The following is a 7,929-nucleotide window of genomic DNA, read 5'->3' on the forward strand; positions in this document are numbered from 1 at the left end:
GTTTCCCCCCCCCCCCTCCTCTCTCCAGCTTCAGGCACATGGCCCGAGGTTCAGTTTCTGGACCAGTTTCCATCTCAGGTTTACCTGGCCAGATGCCTATGCCTCTCTTCACTTTTACCCCCCAGTCCCACTGCCTTCACCGGATAAGACTCAACTCAAATGCTGCTTCCTTCAGGGATTTCTCTTGATCGCCCAGGCGAGGCTAATTGCCTCCCTGACATGTGCCCATAGACCCTCCGCCCGCACTACTCTTTCCTAACATTTGCCACAACTAGAATTACTTATTCAACATCTACCTTCCCCACCAGACTACAAGCAGCATGAGGGGAATAACTGTTGTTCACTGTGTCCCTAGGCCCTAATGCAGTGAAGAAAACACGAGTGACCTCTTCTGACCGTGCATCTGTGGCCGTGGGCCTCCAATGAGCGACACTAAGGTACACATCGCTGTTCCTGAAAAACGGAGGTCTTTGCCTAGTGCTCATAAAATATTATGTAAATCAACAGATTTTTCTCAGTTTTAATTTTTCTCTCGCATTATTCCTTTAAAACTTTGACTTAGATCCTCATAAACACCCAGGTGATCTCCCAAATTAACAAGAAAGTACCAAATATTAATAGAAAAACTTGAAAATAGACGATCATACATAGTTTTTTTAAAATTTATTTTTCCAGCTGGTCAGCACAGGAATACGAACCCTTATTTGGTGTTAGGATACAGTGCTCTAACCAACTCAACTAACCATATGCATAGTTTTAGAGTTAGCCTTCCCCTCATTGATGTGGACCTGTGTTTGTAATTTATTTTTAGAATACTAAATATGTATAGTAGGAAGTATATGTTTTCTGCTTCACAGCAGAAAGATAAAAGTTATTCTTAGATTATGTAATGGAATTAAATATATTGATATTTTGTGGTGCTCCGGAACAAATTTCATATCTTTCAGGGGCTATTTATGCTATTACTACTTATTTAGGCTGGTGTGCATTAACATTTCCCCTGTATAAATAAGATGGGGATGAGACAGCTCTTCAGTGATTCAATGTCCAATGCACATTGCTTTCAGCATATGTATATTTCTGTTTCATTCACCATTTTACCAATAGCTGCAAAACAGCTCCCAGGATTCTAAATAAGGCCAGACTTGTGCTAAAAAGGAAAATGAGGATGGGATAGATGCTAACAGGGAAATACATTTTATCATGTCATTCTGAGGACTGGAACTTTAGAAACACATATGACGATAATCCTTTACAAATAAAGAAAATCGTCTGAGTTGAGCCTTTAGGTGTCAAAAAAATTTTTTTTATTCATCGATTTGAAGTGAATGGAAGTTAGAAATCAGAAATGTGATTGATATATTTTGTCTGAGATACAAGAAGTAATAGATATCAAAAAGGAAAAACTGAGGGAAAAATGCTTTTGACCTGAGAAACCAGAATAATGATATAAGGCTTAATAGTGATGGCCAGACCACAACTGTTAGACGCATAAGCCCAGAATTCCCAGTGCAAAAAGTGCTACTAATTATTATTACTTGTGAGGTGATAAAATTTTGCTAAGTATTTTACTTATTATTCAATTAATCTTATGCCTGTGGATAACCTCATGTCAGTATTATTTTCCTTATTTTTCTGATAAAGAAAATTTAACTCAGAGACTTTAATAATTTGCCCAAGATCTCACGGCTTGTGGTACAGTCAGGATTCTAATTCAGGTAGTCTAAATCCAGAGTTAAACATGATGCTATATTGCCAATCTCATATATATTGATAAAATCTTGCCTGAAACAGTTACACTGAGTCTATGATTTGAATTAAAAGTATTCATGTTCTTGTTCATCACATTCTAAGCAAATTCTTTTTAACTGATTTATTCTATTTAGCAGAAGGGAAAAAGGATACTTTCTATGGTTTTTGTTAAGGATTATTCCCTTCATAGTCATTTATTTTAAATTACTGTGGTCTAGGAGTTAGCCTAATAAATTAGCCAAATAAATTAATATGTCATTCTTAAGAATAAGAGGAGGCATTCCAGCCATTTTTCCTTACTCAGGTTTTATAGGGACCCATAAATATTTCCTCAACTTACTAACTGTATTAGCCCATTTTCTGTTGCTTATAACCTGAAACTGGGTAATTTGTAAAGAAAAGAGGTTTATTTCTTACAGTTTTGGATGCTGGGAAGTCCAAGATCGAGGGGCACATCTGGTGAGGGCTTTCTCGATGGGGACTCTCTACAGAGTCCCGTGTGATGCAGGTTTTCGCACAGCGAGAGCACGTGCTAACATGCTTCCTCCTCTCCTCACAAAGTCCCCAGTCTACTCCCTGATAACCCATTAACCGTTAACTCATCAGTCCATGAATGGATTAATCCATTTGTGAGGGCTTAGTCCTCACAATCCAATCATCTCTTAAAGGCCCCACCTTTCAAACACCATGTTGGGGATTATGTTCCAACATGAGCATGGAGGGACATTCAGATCACACCACTAACTTAAGCAAATTATGAGTACTACTTCCCAGAGGGGACTGATTCTTACAGCATGGGTGCCGGTTTCATTTTTTAAAAGTTAATTTAGGGCCGAGCCCATGGCACACTCGGGAGAGTGCGGCGCTGGGAGCATAGCGACGTTCTGCCGCGGGTTCGGATCCTATATAGGACTGGCCGGTGCGTGCGCTCGCTGGCTGAGTGCAGTGTGGGCGACACCACACCAGGGGTTGCGATCCCCTTACCAGTCACGAAAAAGACAAAAAAAAAAAAAATTAATTTATCTCTAGTCAGATATTATCACCTCCTTTTCCATTTCTTTACATAGTCTATGTTACTTGCTGGTTCTGGGACCCACTACTGGTTACTGGAACACAACATTGACAGATTTCATGGGCCATTGAGCTGAGTTATTTTTTAAAATATAAAAACACAGTAGTCTGATAAGGAGACTAAATGGTGTACATTTTGCATTTAAAACAAGGGCTTATTGTGAACAGAGATCACCCAGGAGGATGATGCCTGTACGGGTTTATCTGACTTGCTGTGGCGTATCCGCCCAGCCCAAAGTCTCCTTTAATAACTGCCACCCAGTCTGAGCCCTGGTGGCAACAGCGTGTAGCTGTGGTTGTGCTTTAAGTCTTTGAGCACTACCCTCACACAGCAACCCCACCTCACCCAACTGCTCTCCAGGAGGAGCCCATCCAACAACTGGCTAGTGACCCATCAAATTCTCTGTCTTGAAGGAAAGGAGTCAGAGTTTAGTCACTTGAACTGAAGTCTTAGGGTCTAGGGTGGCCATTTTCAATGATGCATATGTTGGTGAGTAGGGAAAGTGGGTCTTCAGGAAGGAGAAATTTAGAACAGAGGAGAGCAAAGAAGGGGGATCTTATGGCCTTAGAGAGTACTAAGGAGGCAGAGAGATGTGCTACTGGGATCCCTGAGGCTTCTCAATGACCAGTTCCAATTCCCATGGGGCCCCTGCTAGCTTCCTTTCAATGTGACATCCTATACACCAAATCCCTCCATATTTGAATTGCTTTAGTGGGCTTCTCTTCCCTGCAACTAAAAAAAAATCTCAATCATAATTACAAACACCTAAAGATAGTTTCCAGATTTGGATTTATGTGTATGTGGTACATTTTCAGGGCTCCTAGGGAAATCAGAGAGACAATATATATAGTGGTTAGGAGGGCAGGCTCTATAGCTAGACGGCTTGAAAAGAAATTCCAGTTTTGTGACTTACTAGTTGTATGATCTTGGACAATCCAACATCTCCACTGTTTGGCTTCCTCATTTGCAAACACGGGGGTAACAATATTTTTCTACACTATAGTTTGTCATGAGGATTAAACACATGTAAGCAGTGAGCTTGGCAGATAGTATTTAAGTACCCAGTGAGCATTAGCTATTATCTTAGTAAGGCCTTGTACTTGCACACATATACATACGTATGTATACACATACTTATAATAATGCACACTTTCCTACAGTGTAACACATAGCGATAATAAACTATTATGTGCTGTGTGTGCATATATACGTACACATATATAGATGTATGCACACACACCCGATCATTTGGCCTGAGTCCAAAGCTCTGTTTTCCTATAGTGCCTTGTTCGTATTTATATTACAGCCCTTATCTCGCTGCACTGTAACCTACTTATGTGTCTGTTTGTCTCAATATATGTGAGCTTCACAATTTATGTAACTGCCACCTCTGTTCTCTTATCCCCAAAATTTTTTGTCTAGTGCTGGGGATATTCCTGAGCTCACAACAGATTTATACTGTTGGATAGGTAGATGCTAGATGATATCTCACTGTCATTTCTTTAGCTTAACGGCTGGCTGGCTGTTAAATTCACATATTCCTAGGTGACTTAATGCTTCATGCTGTTTCATTTTTTGCCACTTGGAGGGAAGGGATTTCAAAGTCCTCCCTGAATGTAAGCTTTGACAAGAGGATAGGAGAGAGACTCTGAGGAATCTGGATGTCTGCAAGTGATGGGCAAGTGAGGAGGATTCACGACTGTCATACTTTTGCTCTGGAATAGTTCTAAGGGTAACGTTTCTCTTCCCAACTCAACCCAACCAGTCAGCAGTGGCTGCATGATATTATCTAGCAGTGCTTTGCAGCTTGGCTGTAGTAGAGAAGAAAGCAAACAGTCCCATTTTATTAGTCTGCTAGGGCTGCCACAACAAGATACCACAGACTGGGTGGCTTAAACAAAAGAAATTTATTTTCTCACAGTTCTGGAGGCTGCAAGTCTGAGATCAAGATGCCATCAGGGTAGGTTTCTGGTGAGGCCTCTCTTCCTGGTTTGCAGACAGCTGTCTTCTCACTGTGACCTCACCTGGCCTTTCTTCTGTGTGCACATGGAGGGAGAGAAAGAGAGAGAGAGCGTGCTCTGTTGTCTCCTCCTCTTCTTATAGGGCTCTACCTTAGGACCTCATTTAACCTTAATTACCTGAGTAAAAGCCCTATCTCCAAATACAGCCATGTTGGGGGCTAGGACTTCGAAATATGGATATTGGGAGGAGGGCACAATTCAGTCCATAACACACATTAATCTCAATTGGAGACCTATTTTAATGAAAACTTTTTGTGTGTGGCTCCAGTTTTCTACTCTGCAATCAAAATCCAAGCTGAGGGATGGGTCTCTGCAGCTTATAGATGAGCCGCAAAAAGAAGTGATTGATAAAATGAGATCCCCACAGTCACACAGGTGTGATCTGGAAATGCAGAAGCCATTACACTGCAGGTCAGTCACAAGAATTGAACCATAAAGTATTGCTTCTGGCTCTCCAGGTGAACTTGGAAGAGTCAGAATGTGCAGAGCCCAAATGCAGTGAAGGCTGCCACCCAGAGTCAATCACAGTGACGCAGTGTCCCAGAGCCATGCCAAGGCCTCTGATATAGATCTATCAGTCTGGGGAGCTGCAGAACCAGGATGGGAAAGGCTCACTTAAGTCTGGGAAATGCCGCAGATGAGCTGAGAGCCAAGTGAGACTGTGCAGCCAGAAGAGCAGACCAGGGACGGCGCCTAAGAAACACAGAGAAGGAAAGGGGACGGTAAGAGGCTGGGTCAGAGGTGTGAGGCCAGTCTCAGAACTAGTTTCAGGAACACTGAGTTCTCCTTTTATCCTAGTATGTGGCTTGGCAGACATGCTGGTTTGGTGGCCTGACCTTAAGTATCCAGAGCTGACTTTACATCCTTAGAAAATTTCTGGCAGGTTAAAAAAAAAAGTGTTTCAGGCATTATACTCTTCCATGGTACTTCCTGGTGAAATGTCCAGCCTAGTGATCTCATCCAGAAGTAATACTGACCCTACTTTGACTAAAGATCACTTTCATCACTAAAAGTGAATTTTTAAATTAGGATTTTTATTCGAAGTATAAATTATGTTATCTCCTGGTTAACCTTGTATCATACTAATGAATAGTGACAGTAGTTATCATTCTTTTTTTTTTTTTGTCTTTTTCCGTGTCCGGCAACGGATCGCAACCCTCAGTGTTGCCCCCGTACCGGACCGGGGACCGGCAACGGGATTGCAACGCTCGGTGTTGCTCCCGCGCCTCGCTCAGCCAGTGAGCGGGAACCGGTCTGTATGTGGGATCCGAACCCTCGGGCGGGAGCGCCACCGCACTTCCCAAGCGGCGCACTATCCAGTGCGCCACCGGGCCGGCCCAGTAGTTATCATTCTTTGTAATATTTCTTTATTATTCATTTAACTTATGAACATTATGTCCTTAAAGAAGCCTTCTCTGATGCTAGCCCCTCACATTGGATCAAAGACCCCAGTTATGGCCTCTCCCAGCAGCCTGGACTTCTCTTTTATAGACCTTCCCACTGTTGTAATTAAATAGTAATTGCATGGTTAATTGTTTAATGTCTGTCTTCCTTGCTAGATTATTTTCCCAATAAAAGTAGGAGCCAGGCCTACCTTAATCATAGCAGTATCCAACACTGGTTCTTGTCCATAGCAATAAATTATTTTTAAATGAGTTATTTCATTCCCTCATTTACTCATTCATTAATTTTTTTAGCATTCACAAGTCCTAGGAACTCTGCTATGAACAGGGAAACAAAAATTAATGTGATAGTTTCTGCATTCAAAGGATTCACAATTTAGTATAGGAAGTTCTTCACCATTTTAGGTGAAAGTTCCCTTGAGAACCTGATGAAAGAAGTAGCCCCTCTTGCCAGGAACTATTCATCTAAAAAGTACATAAGATTTTATAATCAGCTTTGCAAGGGTCACAGATCCTTGGAAGTCCATTCACTGTCTTCCTGAAATACTCTGGATTCTGAGGTCAGGATCCCTCCATGAGAAACCGACTCAATGACACATAAAAAGTAAGAAAAGGGGTAAAGGAGGGCATCAGCGTGTCCTCTGCTGGTCAGGAAAGGCTTCCATTGCAAGAGGGTCATGTCTTGAATGATAAATCCATCTTACCTGGGGAAGTAGCGAGAGCACTGGAGGTTGAGAAGACAGTGTTTGGAAAAGCATGGATGCGTGAAGGAACATGTCACTGTAGGGAATTGCAAGTACCCTGTACACCCGAGAATGTGTGACTGAGAAGTTTGGCGGGTGAGGGGTGGTGGTGGGGAGATTGCAGGAGAGAATACTGGAGAGGTAACTAGATCAGAAAGGACTTTGTTTTATCCTGTGGTTCCTGGGGAGCTATTATTGCGAGGTTTTATTCAGGGACTAATAAGACCAGATTCGTATTTTAGAAGGAGCCCTCTGGCAGTGGTGTTGAGGGTGGATCCTGGAAGATGGTGGACCACGTGTACAAGCGGTTCAGGCCCCAGGGTCTGAACACAGCAGGCAATGGTTTTTAAGGAGAGGGTATAAGCTAGAGTGATACTTAGGAAGGAGAAGCACCAGGACTGTGTGGGGTGTGTGAAAGAGAGTAGGAATAAACTCTAAGCTTCTGCCTTAGGTGACCGACTGCATGACGGTGCTAGGTTTAGTTCTCTGTGAGCTCCCTGCTAGCCATGCATGTCAGTTCAACAAAATTAAAGTACTCACGGGCCACATTTTTTTCCCCCACTCAAAATGAAATAAGCTTTTGTAAATGAAAAAAAGTACATTCCTTACAACTTAGATTACCCAGCAGATTGGATAGAAGAATTCCAATGAGAAAATCAACACTGTATTTTCATCACAAAAATTATACCTGTGCAGCCACACTGAGGTAGCTTTCTTATTTTTCTTCTTGAAATAAGAGCATTATTTCTTCTTGAAATAACATATTGAGAAGCTACACTGGCCACATGCAGTCTGTGTAGAGAACCCTGGGAGACTGCACACTTAACAGGAAAGGTTACAGTTCAATTAGGGATCTGCTAAGTTGCATGTGCTTAGCACACTGTGTTGTATAAAGAGGATTCTCAATAAATACGAAATCATAATTATAAATAACTTTT

This window comes from Galeopterus variegatus, unplaced genomic scaffold, assembly GCF_000696425.1.
Source record: "Galeopterus variegatus unplaced genomic scaffold, G_variegatus-3.0.2 Scaffold618, whole genome shotgun sequence".
NCBI lineage: Eukaryota > Metazoa > Chordata > Mammalia > Dermoptera > Cynocephalidae > Galeopterus > Galeopterus variegatus.